Here is a 15,936-nt window from a genome sequence, read left to right as displayed (position 1 = left end):
CTTTCAGCTATTCAGTGAGACCACAATGTATACTTCTGGAGTCATAATTGGTCACCAAAGCAACAGCTTGGATGCCAAAAAGCAGGATTTCAACTCGACTGCACAGGGTGGCAGGGAGAGAAAGGTGATCACAATGCCTCCATTGTAGCCTTGATCCTGCAACTGAGCCCCACGGCAAACTACAAGTTGTTCATGTGCTGAATCCAAAATGAATAAATGGGAAAGTGACAGAAAATGAGACTTTGTTTTCTTTTAACTTCTACTCCTCGTACTAATGGCCTTTGAAAGAGTCTGGGCATTAATCTTAGGCAGTAACAAGAGAGATGAGAGATTCCTGGCTAGATTTTCATGTCTCCAAGTGGGTCGAAAAAATATTATTAAAAAAAAGAAAAAAGTATTTTCTCTGTAATCAATTCTCTTGAAGTTGACCGTTTTCTATTTATTGCCAACCCTTAGAAAGGGAGGTTTGCACCACCATTAGTGCGCAGTACTGACAGTAGATCTCGAGTTCCTCCCTCACAAGGAAAAAACAGACATTTACATACCAGAGGCCTTTTCTCGTGTCGTCAGCTAACCGTGGCCGTATGGATGGTGAAAAAGTACTCACTCCTCATAATTTTGTTGCTTAACCTCTTACAAAAAGCTTAGGTTTCTTTCCAGCTCATACTCTGCTATAAGAGGACTGAGAAAGGGTATTTGTTTTCAGGTCTTTTCCCCCTATTTAGTGATGCCCTTTTTCTCCCGTACTCCCAAGGCAGCTGTTTATCAAGTTTCACAATCCAGCTAAAAGAGGTTAAATTAAGAGGTTTCCCTTGCTTGTCTCCTCTGTTTAAAAGGTGTTACATTACTCCCTTCGCAGTTTGTGGTTCAAACACTGCAGCTGCTAAACAAATATCTTTTTTTGCACATACACACATTATTAGAAATATTTACGTTAATTCAATTGCAACAAAGAAATCCTGTCCCAACTAGATCACGGGTTGCTACAGATCAGGTGTTGCAGAGCCAGCACAGCGCTGGCAAGCCCAGGGTCGAGGATGAGGATGTTTCACCAGCACTTATCCTGCCTGCCTACCCCACCTAAGCACCAGCACACTTGGACCGCCCCAGTGCCTGAGCCGCAGCGAATACCCTTCTCCATCAAACCCATCCGCATGGCTTCTGCTAAGGAGCAAAGAGGGATGAAGGGAGGTAGCACCGTGAGGGCAAAATGTCCCTCCAGGCAGAGGTCAGCATCAAGCTGGGCATGCAGAGAGACAAAAGTGGCAGGGCAAGATGGGGAGCACCAGGAGCACCGGGGACCTGCCAACCCCAGTGCCCGGCTGGCAGTTTTCACAGCTGCCCTGGGCACGGTGAAAGCACGCCTCTCTTACAGACCCCAGACTAACAGCACAACTTTGTGAAAGGCATCTAGCACATGAAATTGTCACTTTCAAAACCTCCAAGCAGCTCCCAGCTGCTCCTTTTAGACCTGCCACTGCCACGTGTCACACGTTTCCCCATTTCCTACTCATAAGAAGGGGGCTGCAGACATATAACATCAAATGCTGGAGCAGCAAAAAGCTTCCACTGTAACATTTTGAACCAACAGATTGCAAAAGACTGTCTGTCACAAAGTGACCAGCATTAAGCCTGACGGCCCCAGAAATATCATGCATTAAGGAAAAGTACAAAGAATTAAGTCAAGTCTTGACGGATTTCAGAAGCGAACTGCCCATAGTTTTTCCCCTCTAAGGTTTCTACAGCTGGATACATGTTGAAAGCACATGGCCTTACTAGCAGAGCAAGACAAAAAGTAAAGCCTATTTAACATCTCTATAACAAGTCTGCAAAAGTCTTGGCATGCACTGTAGGCAAAGGGCAGGCCAGGATTTCTCAGTTTTTTCTTTGGGATTACCTGCAAAAGATGAAAGTTTTACTTACATAGATAAGATAACAAGCCATTACCTCACCTGTATGAGTAACACTTAATAAAAGATTTGATTTGACCTCATTACAGCTGCATTGGAGAAAGGCACCACAACATCAGTAAATAACAAAACAGTTAACACCAGCACTCGCTGAAATGCTTCATCCCTATCTGCCATCCCTAAATACCTCACAGTCTGAAAATGGAATGGTTTTATTGCTTTTAAATACACAGAGGCACATATGCCTTAATTACACTTTAAACCAAGAACAAAGGTCACGTATAGGCTCTTAGCTCGAGGCAACCATCCAGTCACTGTACGTTCTGTAAACAACTCCCATCACTTTGACAATTACCAGTAGACCTTTACACTTAGGCATCTCTTGGCCCCTTTCATACTGGAAAAACATCATTTAAACAGATTAAAACTGCTATTCCAGTCAGACCGCTTATCTAATGCTTGAAGAAAATGTGTACCTGCAATTCTCTCCTTCAAAACAAATGATAAAAATCAACTGTTACTTCAGACTCTTAATCCTGGAAGAAAATAGTCTCTCTAATCAGAGACTACCACGTCTACTCTCTCTTCTATTAAAACTATGTATTTGCATAAGCACAAAACTGTTTCAAAGAAACATTTTTAGAGGGAATAAATGCAGCAGTCGTATGTGTTCAGATACGCTGCATTAGATTAAATAACTTTAATAAGAAAAAAAAAGGACACGAACCACAGTTCTACAATTAACATCTGCTTTATCTCTTTTTTGGTAAGATGACATTTAAGCCATATGCATGTATCAGAGCCCTTTATCTCACAATGCCATTTTCCCCTGGAGCATTCATGTCTCACTTGAATAAAATATCAGCACACAAGGGCCTGAAACCGGCTTTACCTGCAGCAGAGACAACTCCCAGACTATCAATTTGTAAAAGCATTGGAAAAGCATCAAGAATAATATTGACAGATGGGCTCTCCCACACTTCCCCTGCAAAAGCCTCTGCTCTGGCACCACCTTCCCCACAAATTAGTCTTTGGGGAGCTCGTGGGTAATGATCCACTTCAGTCTTTCAGGCCTCCAAAAACGGGGCATGGGATATTTCAGGTTTGGAGGTGGGGGTTTTTTGGTTTCACACCACCACCGTGCCCCAATGAAACTTTGACTTGGACTTTCAGGAAAAGATAAACTTAGACATCAGTGCAATTCACTTCCTTCTCTAGAAGTTCAATAACATTTCCGTTTTTACTCAATGTGTTAGATGTCCAGAGCCATTTCCAGAACTCTAAAGCTCCAACCCATGGGCAATGCTCATCCACAACCAGCACCTGGAGTGTTTGGTCACTGAAGCTTCGGCAAGTCTGGGGACCACAGCATCACCAAGCCTACACCTTTTGTTTTACATTACTTTCATCTCATTTGCACTCCCTATCTGAAGTAACAGATGATACCCTTCAAGTCTTCTTGCAAAGAGGCCTCGCTATGGCAGTACAAAATTAAGGACAAAAGTGAAACAATAAAATACCAACTCAGTTCAACAGGACATTGGCCATCCTACTTCCATGTCCCAGGAGGAAGCCAGGGATGTACTCGGGCAACAGAGTCACCCACGCCTACCTTTTCTATGGACTGTGGTTTTAATCTTGAGTCTGCAATTAAATTGAGGGCTCATATGAAACAGCAATGGATGCTCCTGATCTCAGGACGTCGGCATCCTCAGCAGCAGAAGGTGCATCAGGTCTGTTGTCATTACCAGGTGTGTTTAATTACTGCTATTACTGGTAGCCAGGGAAGGGCTGCGAGGCACCCGCTCTTCAAAGAGAAAAGGTAGTGCAGGGCAGCAAAGATCATTTCAGAAACTGTAAATACTTCACTGTCTGCAGAGTCATTGGAATTAAACAACAATTCTGAAAATGCTCATTTATTCCTCCCTGACCGCACCACGTACACAGGCACCTATGCTGACCGTATCGCCATGGTATCCTCAGCATCTCCATACCTGTGGTCAGATCAACAGGCCACAGAAAGCAAATACAAAGAAATATAGGCAGAGAGGCACACTCATGGGTGGAGCGCACGGCACATCTATACATGAAAACAAACAGTACTTCAACCAACTGTTATTTTTATCCGTATGTAAACAGCAGCACATAGAGAAAGTAAATCTCCTGCCCTGCTCTTGCTGTAAGACTACAAGAAGAGAATTATTTAGCATTGCAAAGGAAAATAAATTTAAGAGCCCAGCTGAAAATCCGAGCCCCACACAGAAGGTGGGCTGAAGCAAACCATGGTGTAAGACACCCAACCATGCAAAGGCCTCCCGCAGACATGACAACTTCCGATCAATTAGGCCATTGTATAATGGATGCAGCTGCCAATGTCTGCTCTGACACCAGGACGCAGCAGAAGGTTTGGAATCAGCACTGGATCTCTAGACAGTGCTAGGGACTGCATTGAAAAGGTATATGGCTTTCCAAAAAAATGTATATGGCTTCCTGAAAAAGTGTAAAGTATGGTACCAGGACCAACATATTCAATGCAGGTAAAGTTAGGCCAATTCAGCATTTTGGAAAAATCCCACTTGAGTTTCTGTCCTGGCGGTGGCCCTAGCCCAGCCCCTGTGGGGAGCAGGCAGCTCTGCCAGGAGCCGCTCTGCGTGGTCAGGAGGTGCGGGAAGACCCTGCCCTCTCCTGTGCCCGAAGGCAGCAGGAGTCAGCAGCCCACAGGGGCTGGAGAAGGCAGCTCCAGGGATGTCCAGAGGGGGTGAGAGCTCCTGGACCATCCAGGGGAACCATGCTCCTGTTGCGAAAAATAAGCTCATGTGTCAGAAAACTGAGATTCAGAGACTCTCTCCTATTTCTGAACAGGTATCATGGGTTTCTCTCTTCACTGGACTCATGACTTGCTCTGATCTGACTCAGTTTTTCAAAGGACAATGAAAACTCCCGACTTGCAAACAAAAAAGTTTAACAGATCTTCTGTGCTTCAAAGTAGGTGGTTAAACTACAAAGAGTTATTCATTCTCCACAGTCGCTGGCCATTGCCATTCCTGTAACAGCACGATACCCATCTAACACATACAGACACCGATGTGCATTAATTTAATCCACAGGTCCCTCTGCCCCTGGATAAAGGACTGACTTTAACCCCACACTGCTGCCACACTGACAAGAATAGCTCCGGAGGAGCAATGGAAAGAACTTGTTTCTCCACCTGAAAGCACCCATAATTAGGAAGTGATGGATGTCGCTAGTAAAAGTGAGTGATGTTTTTCAGGAGCTCTCTCATCTGTAACTGCACTGTTTTCAGATAAAATAACCCTTTCTGTCAGGCAGTGTCAGGAATGTCTACAGCCAATCAGTCACTCTGCTATCCAGCAAAAAATATGACGTTCTTGTCATAACATCTGTAGTGTAGGTTGTATCAGCGTTTCTTCTTTGTATACCTCATCAGTTAGGGTCTCCAACTCCAGCAACGCCAGTAATTCATGCTCCTCAGATAAGCAGATAAATTGAAACTTCAAAAAAACTCAACCCCACTGCATGTGAAACAGAACTTCATTTGAACAAAATACCTTTTACAACAGCATGAAATGCTACTTGCCATCTGGAGTTAATGACTACCAAGTAAAACTCAGGAGAAAGCCCTGCTCACCACTCCCGCACGCCGGCTGGCAAAGCAGAACCACCACAAGAAACAGCTTGGAAAAAAGTTAACATGATAAGCGGGATCATTTCAAACTTGGACACTGTAAAATTTCACACTGTAGCAACTTCACTTACAAGACTGTACCAAACATTAAACAAGGAGAACAACAGAACAAATCTAACACAATTAACCAAGATTACACATATGGCTCAAACTCTCCGTGCCACTGTGCAAGTGCCAGGAGAGACTGTTCCAACAGGGAGGACGGGGCAGCTTCCCAACTACGTGACCCTACCAACTGTCACAGCTATCATGGGAAATAACCCCTCCACCACCCCACCTCTGAACGAGGTGGCCTTGTCAGCTTAATGGCACTGGTTCAAAACCAAAAACAAAACAAAAAAAACCATCAGCATGATTAAGGAAATGGGGACAGATGAGCAATGCAAGGCCATTAGTCTTTGGGAATGCTTTATGTGGTCACCTGTCAAGCAGCTTGGCTATGTTTTTAAGTGATTAAATCAGACCTCAACAAAAATCTTAGTGTTGACTTCTCAATATTCTAACTCAGAAAAACAATCGCATTGAATTGTTGCTAAGGTTCATGCAAAAGACACCACTCTGAATGACAACATACTCCTCTTCTAGAAGTCACCTTACAAAACTTGATGGAGCTTAAGAGTTAACATTTCGTTACCCAAGAGCCATTCTTGATCTTTAAACACAGCCGATGTATATTAATATTTAACCACTGCATGTTAGAGATTGCGTATACGTGCCGGTTTTGGCTGGAATAGCTCGTAGCTATTACTTTTGCAAAACTTGAAGAAAAAATAGATGCTGAAGTCACTGATCACGTGTTTTCTATTTATTGTGATGGGAAATAATCAGCTTCTCTGATTAGGTACATGTTTATTATATTATAAGGCGACAATCTCCTTCGAGCACCCAATCCAATCCATACACTTGATGCAAAGGCTTCTTAAAGGCTATGAATTTAAACATCTGTATCCTAGAAAACATGCTTGTGCTTCTAACAAAAGAAAATGCCACAGCATTGAAGAAATCTAAACATTTGATTACAGTGTTTCCTCTTGAAGCCTGATTGAGAAAACAAATGTTTTTATGTTATTAAGAGACACTACTCAAGCGGAAGCAATCTCAGTAATACCTGGCCCTTCTGAACTGTTGATTAACATTACCTGGAGGAGCACTGCCACTGACCTGAGACACCTATCATTCAAAAATTTCATCCTCTAAAGAAAAGGATGATGGAAGTAGTTATTGAACCCTAAGAATAAAGCAGGTGGGAAGGGACCTCTGCAGGTCCTTAGTTCAAACACCTGCTCAAAGCAGGGTTAACTGAAGTCAGACCGTGTTGTCCAGAGCCTTGCCCAGTTGATTTTCGAGTACCTCCAAAGATGGAAGTACCACAAGCTCTTTGGACCGTTTTTCCAGTGCTCTTCCACTCTGAAACTGAACTTTTAGAAGCTCCCTTGCTGCATCCTGTGAACTTTGCCTCTTTTCCCTTCTCTGTGCTCCCCCCGGAAAACTCGGACACTGCCATCACCCCAGCCACCCGCTCGGGGTGGGTGACCGTGGTCAGGCCCTCCCTTCCCTGGGCTCAGGAAGCACTGGTCCCTTGGCCCCCGCTCCGCTCGCACATCTGCTCCAGTCCCTGGCCAGCCACGCAGCCCTCTGCCTGGTTCACTCCAGTTTTTGCCACCTTTCTTGACTTGTCAATGCCTTTCTCATACTTATGATTGCTGGTGCGATATGAGTTACAGCTTTGCCATAAACCTGGAGGACCTCTTGTCCAACCCTTGGTCGAGACAGCAATCAATCATTTGGTCTCCTCATCCACAGGCTGATTGGACCCAGCTCTAACCACCTCTGCATCTCACCTGTCCTCCAGACCTCAGCCACATCCGGGGATGCCCTCAGCCAACCCACGTTCCCTGATGTACCATCCCCGCAGCTGGACACAGCTCCATGTCTAGGGCCTGAGCAGCACTGACCATGGCAGAACCATTACCTTTAATTACAGTCCTCTTAATACACTCCAGATGGAGGCTGGCCGCTCCGCAGCTGCTAGCTTGTGCTTAGGTGGTGATCTAGCACCTGTCCCAAGATGCTCTTCCACAGTGGTGCAGCCTAGCCATGTCCTCACCACTTTGTATTTCCTTATTTCAGCTCATTAAGTTATATGCTGCAGATTTCCAAATGTTTTTTCAATTTACCATAGCCATTTAATTCTGAACTATGCTTCACAATGCTTGAGCCCCTCTCAGTTTGGGTTTACTTGCAGATTTAGTAAGTATTCCCTTGTCCACATCAGTAAAGAGAACAGCAAATAAAGATCAGCCCAAGACAAACAGGGGTGTATTCACATGATTCCTCATGCCACCCCTCCTTCTTCCCCCGATTTTCACAGCAAGTTATAGGTAACTACTCTTCAAACACAGTCTTTAAACAGTTGTTTACAGTATAATTAAATACATATATTTCCCTATTCCACAGAAATGCCACAAGAGGTTATGTCAAAAGTTACCGAAGTCAAGGTAACATCACAGGTACTGCTCCCCCCAGTCCTTATGATCTTCTTATCCTCCGGATTCCTAGAAACTGATCAAAAATTTTGTTCCAATTCTCTAAGCACTGCAGTTAAACTAACTAGTCTGTAATTCCCTGGACCTCCCTTTTTTGAAGGCAGGTACTGCATTTGCCCTTTTCAGTCCTCCAGGACCTCTCTTGCTCTTCACAATTTCTAAAAGATAATTATAAATGGTTCAAAGGTTGCTTGGTTAGTTGCTGATGTACCCAAGGGCAAATTTCATCAGGCTCTGACTATTTGAATATACCTATCTTATCTGCTTTTTCTGATCTATCCTTTTCCTACTCTGCACTTTACTCCTATCACCTTGTTTAAATTAATTTTAATTAATGTGAAGACACACTCAAGCAATACAATAACTACATGAAACCCATTTAGCATTTTATCTTTCAGCTATAATGTTAGCAAAAAACCCCCCAGACTATTAATCTACCATTACTCTGGTTTTTTGGAGATGTACAAGAACATTTGAAAAAAAAACAAAAACCAAAAAAACTCCACTAACACACACATCCACCCCCCCCCTCCCCCCCCCCCCCGAAAATATCTAAGCCAAAAAACTCAAAACCATTCCAGATTAAAGACTCTATATGGCTTAGATCAACCCTCAGTTGAGATGTCTGAAGGGAAAACATTAAGAAATGTCAATAAACTCCTTGTCTGCAAAGAAAGATTTAAAGATAAATTTAACTGCATTTTAGAAGGGACTCTTTCAGTAACTAAATCAGCCTGTTTTGGTTTGATAACGTTAAAAAAGCCAACAGTCCTCCAGCAGATAAAATGTTTGATAATTAAATACATGATTTCCTGTACGTTGCCTCAGTAATCTAGTACTGATCATTGCATGGGTAGGGTACCGAATTAGACTGACCACTGGTCCAAACCAGCACAGCAAGTCCTGCTCCTCTGTGATCAGAGAGAGGTATCTTGAAGCACATTACCCACCTGTTCTAGCTATAATTTACCTTTCATCAACTGGAAATTACCATCCTCATAGCTGAGACATGGCAACTTATTACAGGAGCGTAGCTAGTCTGCTTCTATGCAAAGCAAAACAGACAGCTTTAGATCATCCTCTGTGATTTCTATTTTGTTTTTCAGCAAAATGAACTACACACGGCTGTGTGCTGTTACCACATCTCAGCTGAAGCACAGTAACTTCTTAAACTGCTCCATTTCCATCCTCAAAGACACATCAGTCTCTGCTCTGTGATCCCCTAGGCAGAAGATGCAACGTTAATGGAGATTCTGGCTGTCATGCTCAAAAGCAGTTAGTGATTTGAATGCTTCAATTTCTAGTGTACCCAACCTGAAATACTTTAAAAGGTCCAATTTTCAGGAAATGATGAACACTCAAAAACTGCTGGGTGGTGGTTCCTCGTTCTCCCTCCCCTGTGTTTAAATCCAGAATCCATTTTACCTGATGTTTCTACCTAGAAAATCCTTTTGCAAAACTAAAGCCCTAGTACTAGTCAAAAAGAAGGGAAAAAAATCGTTTTCTTTTGCTCGCTGTGATGAAAATGCAACAAATCCATACATTCTTCCACTTACACAAAATACAGTAGTCTACTCTTGAATATGGATCTGTGAGTATTTTCTTCCAGAGTGATACAGTGAAAACCTTCTCTGTAACAAACAAACAAAATACTATCATCAGTTTTCAGTGAAACCTGCTATATTGGACACAGTAACAAAGCTTGATTTCCAACACTGTTGGGCCAAAAAAACCCACTCGATATCTCCAATCCATGTATGCTTCTACTTGTTCTTACTACAAATGTAATCCTTGTCTTGCTGCCTTCCTCCCCTGAAAAACAGATCATAATTAGCAGAATCCTTGGAAATCATCCTTGAGTTAATGGTGAATAGAAAGAAGGTATGAACAGAGGGAGAAAAGCCTGAGCAGTGAAATACTGATAGTCTCTGTTGATGTTCCTTCTTCTATTAGTAGAAAAATTTAGACTCTATTTTACTCAGAGGAGTTTGGTATCGCACAGTTGTTCAATCACAGCTCACCAAACCTCATTATTTCAGGTATCTTTAGAAATCCAGAGTTTTGCCCAGGAGTACAATAGGATGTGTATCTGCTTGGTGCGGCACTCTGCCCCCAGGAACGGCACAGCCGGTGCTCCTGCCTGGCACAGCCCTGGGAGCTGGCACGAGCACCGGGAACCCTGGCACAGTCACAACTGCCCGGTTTTTAATCTGCCATCCCGTTGGGCTCTACTTCAAACCAGAAGTCTAACCAATACTGGCTGGTTTCAGCCAAGCCTATCCTGATAGTAGACAGAACAAAACCGAGTTAGAGTTAAATGCATCCTCAAAGGAGATCTCAGTACCAAAACTCCTTATGCACATTAATTAACTTATGTCGCATGTATTTTTAATGAGTTCAGCACTCGTCTCGGGTTTAGAACACACATGCACGGGGTGGCACCTATTCAAAACCATTGCGCCAGACCACAAGCAAGTGCTGACTCCGTGGGATGATAAGTTAGGTTGCCAGTCATGGTGATTCCACCTTTATTGCATAACCTTTAGATAGCTAAATTAATTAAACAGGCAAAGTGACAAAACAAAAGCCACCTACCAATATACTGATTATATAATAGAAAAGGAAATGAAAAAGACCAGAGGGCTAAAGCTCGTGTTCAATTTTGCAAATGCGGTTCAATCTTGTAACATATCCAGCTTCTGCTGATGCCCTTTTTCATAAATACACTTTTGAAAACATATATCCCTGGAGACAGCTAAAGCATACACCTTCAAAGCAGAAGGGAATTTTACTAGTCCGAATTTGGAGCTTTAAGCCCCACCTTTCCCTCTCCACACACGTTCTCCAACAGACACCATGTGAAACCAGGTAAACGGCCAGCAGCCATGCCCTTTGGGCTCCAATATATTAAAGCACTTCACTCATTTGTAAGATAAAAGGATCTGTAAAGGCTCTTAAGCACGCCCCCCCTATCCCAAAATCTATGTATAGCCATATATAAAGACTGCTGAGTTACACCAACAAATCAGCCAATGCCCTTCGAGGTTATCATTTAAATACAGCCAGAAAATATTGTTCACCATATTACAGTGAAAAGTAACAGGTAAATTGCTGTTTTGCATTAAGGATTAATATATTCCAGTCAATGTGGCATTAACACACAATCAAATCACTTTGAATCACATAAGCTTTGTGCCAACATTTTTTAGAAATACGTAAGCTATATTACAGAAAACACTCCTTAAATTAGAACAGGGAATCACACGACACTTTCCGAAATGCAACTAAATTAGTAAAAATATTTAAAGAATCACAAGAGGACAGTGTGACCTGATGACAACTATTTTATACTCTAAAGTCAGAACGAAGAAAACTAATCGTGTAGAATTCTCAGTTTTAACTGCAATTTTGGTGTCCAGCTTTTAGTGGTAATACTGTATGTATAAAATCCCCCCAAAACCATAATCACATAGATATATAATATTTCCCTAGCAATGGCCAGTTCAAATGGAAAATCCTGAGTTTGAAGTTTTTTAAATTTTTTTCAAGCAGTCTTCACTTTAATAAATTTATTAACTTCAGGACTGTAACATTCAAATGCAAACTTTGGGTATTTTTGTATATCCCTGAAAGAGTCACCACACAACAATTTTCATTTAAATGAATGTCAAAAGACTGCTTCAGGATGCACTGCAGTCTCCAAACTCCTGAGAACTTAATCTGTATTCCGCTAATCTAGGTTACAGTTTATCTTCAGGGGTTCTCCTGTAACATCATTCCTTGATGCTTTAGATTCAGCCTGACATGATTGAAAAGGTTTCCTTTTCTTTCTTCTCCCATTCGTCTGAACAGCAAAAGTACACTTTTTTCCCAGGTCCCCCTGTCCCCTCTCCCCAAATCAGATGGACTTTATTAAGGAAATTATTTTAAAAGAAAACCCTACAGATAAACTATGACCTAGATCAGGGAGATTCTGCCCAATTTATATTCAAAAAAATTCATTTACTTTAAAAGATGTTATTGCATGCCACTCAAACTGTACCTTCAGCCACATTTTGTACGGATTGAGTCTGTCATCTTTTATTTCCTAGAACCTGAGTTTACATTAGGAACAACAGAACTTCTCAGGGTCAGCTGAAAGCATACATAACTGCACATACCAGAAAATAAGCGCTATAAAACTGAGAAGCCCTCAAGGACCACTGCTTTGCTGAGGAGCAGCATGACCAAGCTGCCAGCTCAACTCCCGTGTAATGTTGTCACTGATCTCGCTTCAGTTCTGTCACCACGTAGTGTCCTCCCAGGGGGGTAGCCATCTCCAACCTAGGACTGCTCTAAGATGCTTCCGAACACAATATAAAACTACATGCAGATGATTACTTAAGGAAAATCATCCTAAAGATGACAGAGGCTCTCTCGTAATTCAGATACTGTCCAGGTTTGCACTTCACGGAGTTAACCCGTCGCTGGGATGCTCTCAGCCCTGCTGCCCATTGCCAGTCTGGTTTCATGCTGAGGACTCCATGGGCTAGGTGAGCCTGCAAGCGTTGGGGGAGCTGGTGGGCAACAGGGGGTCTGACCTGGCTGTACCTCTTGAGCACTCGGCACCCCCTCATCTCCTCTCTCCTGAGCTGCGGGAGGAGGGGACGCAGTCTTCAATCTCTGCTCTTCAGTGGGCACAGCAGCCAAGAGCCTTTCTGCTCACACTCCCACATGCATTCAAATGCAATTGTGCCAACCCAGGGCTCACCTTTGAGGAAAACCAAGCATGCAGTATGCCACACCAAGATGTTCTTCCCGGTCCTGCTGCTTCTGTGAAATCGAGGTTTCCGAAACCAGCCCTCCCATTCATGCTGTCTTTGCATAACCTCTCAGATGGCACATCCCAAAACCTGAGCACCATGTCCTACACCACCCATGCCTGGCAGGATCTATTCCAAAAGGCTTAGAGCCCAAAAGCTCACTAGCAGGCTTTTCTCCACTCCCCACGACCACATCAGCAGTACTTTCAAACACACATAACACAAAGACGTACCTACTTTAAGTGCTTCAATCTCCACTTAGGCAACAAGGCTAGTTCCTGGTTTTAGAGAAATCTTGTTTGTTTCAAGCATCAGCATCTTAGCTAATGAGTTTTCGCTTCCCTTCTACACTCCACAAATACTGGGCTGAGTAATGCATAGCCTAATTGACTGTTAAGGTCACTGGCCAGCTCTTTAATCTTATTTAGTGCACTTTGAGACAGTTCATGAGTCATTAGGGCTTCATTCTTGGGGACACAAAGACACGTAATATACGTTAATAAAGAGCATAAATGTAACCCAATGTGCGTATTTTACAGATTGCGAAATTAGAAAGATTGCATTAAATATTTCTTTGCAATGTTATCATTTTAATAACGTTGCTTATTTTAATATACAATAAAAATATTTAATTGTCAGAGCCTGCTGGTGTTTGCATAATTTATAATGTTGCCGTAGCTCTAAGAAAATTCCTTAAGTAGTAAAAGTCACACTTTAAATACCAACTTGAAGGGAAAGAAGGGCTCAAGGGAGACCTATCTTAAAAATTCCTCACTTGAAGGTGGAGGGAGACATTTTTCAAGCTGTTATTCATGATATTTATTTTATGATGTAAATTGTAACTCAGTGTGCGCACATGTGTCTTTGCAATACTTTTGAAAGGGATCAGCATCACTCATCAGGCACTGAAATCCAATTTCTGGGAGAATCTGGGAGCTCAAAGCTGAACATTTTAGTTGGCTTGGAAAGACCTTTGAAAAATAAAGTTAAACAGTAATTATACATAAGTGTGCTTGAGAAACTTTACACCTGTCTTGACATGAATCAGATCTTTGCAGGGATGATGAAATTCTTGGCATTGCTTTAGGTGATCGGGATGACATTAGCTTAGGCAGGGCAAGAATTCAACAGCCACAAGCCCAGACAGGTAGGATAAAGGAATTACTGACTCAAAAAAGCATGACAGCTTATCTGTTGAAAGTCTAAACATGTTAATCATTTAACATAAACAGATCTGCTGATATTTTTAGAAAGGCATTTCAACTCATAAGTTACAATGTTAAAAAAAGGACACCAGTAACCCTAATCATATTTTCCACAGGTCCTCCCAGCCCCTTGTAGATTTTTTTCTACTAAAACTCAGACCAGAGGGATAAAAAGGGGAAAAAAAAAAAAAAAAGGAAAAATAAAGCCAAAGGACAGGTAGCTGAGTTTGGGATTAGGACAATGAGGAAGTTGCTGGCAACCAGCGTTTGACTGCTAGCTACGCTACAGACTCCTCCTGCAACCTTTATCGCCCTGTGCCTCAGTTTCCAGTCTGTAAAACGAAGGTGGTAACATTTCCCTACCTCACAGGAATGTTCTCAGAATAAATCCATAAATGCCTGGGAGACACTGAGACGCTGCTGTGACAGAGGCCATAAAAATACCTAGGGGAAAAAACAATAAACAAACATAAGCGTCATACGTGACCATAACAGCAGAGACATTCACAGATTAAATGTAAAGCAAAGGTTAAAACTTCACTTAATGACATGAATTCTCCATCCTGGGGAAGAAGCGATCCAGTTCAGCACATATTCCCATCCAGATGCTTTCAAAACTGTGACAGCAAAGGACAGTTTCCCCTTTCCTACTTGGACATGACATGGTCATGACAATCCACCACCACATACAGATGTAGATGGGAAAGGTGCTTCCTTTACAGATCACTACCTCAGGCCCTCCATTACAATTATCACATCCAACAATCCCGACCACAGTGACGGACTCCAACATGCTGACAATGCTCTTCCTCAGTCTCCGTATCCGATACCTACTGCAGAACTGAGTTTCTCCAATAGTTAAAAATCGTCTAATTTTCAGCCTAATATTCATTTATTCCTGAACAGCTTTTATCCATTTGTTTTCATGCCAACATTGATCCACCAGCTTAAACAGCTTTTCCCTACCCCTGAAGTTTATTTCCCCGATGACAAAAAATAATTACACCACCTCCCTGTCAGGGTTCATTTTCCCACCCAAATCAAGCAAGTTCTTGGAGTTTTCTCTCAGATGACTCCCCATCCTTGAGATCACCTACCTCTGTTACCCCACTTCACCGCCTTCTGCCCAGCGCCATCCTTGCGGCTCACTGTCACCTTTTGACTGCGCAAAGTAAGGATGTGTTTCTCCTGCGTTTCCAGCTGATAAACGCCTGCATCACAGCCAGCTCAGAGAAAAAGTTTCTTTCTCCTAATGCCTCCTAAGGTCATGACCCTGCACACCATCACCACGGGCATATGTCCCACTTCTATTGCTCCAGGCCTCAAGCTCTTTCTGAAAGATATCCCAGCTCTTCACAGCCCTGACCGTGCCTCCTACCTGTCCTACCCGCAACGCTTTGAGCCCTAAGGGCACCGCTCCGTGGTGCCATGGACATTTCAGGGAACACACATGGTCTCCCCAAAAACATACCTCCTATCTTCAGTGTCAACTAGGCTCAGCAACCAACGGCTTGAGCTCAATTACACCGTTAAGCATTCTTTAACGTGAGCCAAATGACTACAGCCCTCAGAAGGATAAGTGATTCAAAATTATGCAAATGCATAGAATGCATTATTTAGTCTTTATCATTTACAAAGTACTAATTTCATAAACAGTTTCAGCCCTCTTTCAGAGAGGGTGACAGTGCCCTGAAATCCGGGTCTCTGACGGTTGCCGCACCATGCACCGACCATATCCTTGGTGGGAGAGGGGAGGACAGCCGCTGG

The 15,936-nt window shown here is 42.8% G+C and overlaps 1 protein-coding gene across 1 annotated transcript in view; it reads right to left on the bottom strand.

Annotated features, from left to right (window-relative positions):
- The window catches only part of PTPRF (protein tyrosine phosphatase, receptor type, F), a 296,503-nt gene extending 281,883 nt beyond the window's left edge, over window positions 1-14,620 (bottom strand). The window contains exon 1 of the mRNA XM_009700288.1: window positions 14,533-14,620. The gene's annotated coding sequence lies outside the window, so the exon portion shown is untranslated. The remainder of the gene's footprint in view (window positions 1-14,532) is intronic.
- Between the last annotated feature and the right edge of the window lie 1,316 nt (window positions 14,621-15,936).

This window comes from Cariama cristata, unplaced genomic scaffold (genome assembly GCF_000690535.1).
Source record: "Cariama cristata isolate BGI_N322 unplaced genomic scaffold, ASM69053v1 scaffold1975, whole genome shotgun sequence".
Lineage (NCBI taxonomy): Eukaryota > Metazoa > Chordata > Aves > Cariamiformes > Cariamidae > Cariama > Cariama cristata.
Note: the sequence above shows the minus strand (reverse complement) of the source record. Positions and strands in the feature narration are given on the sequence as shown.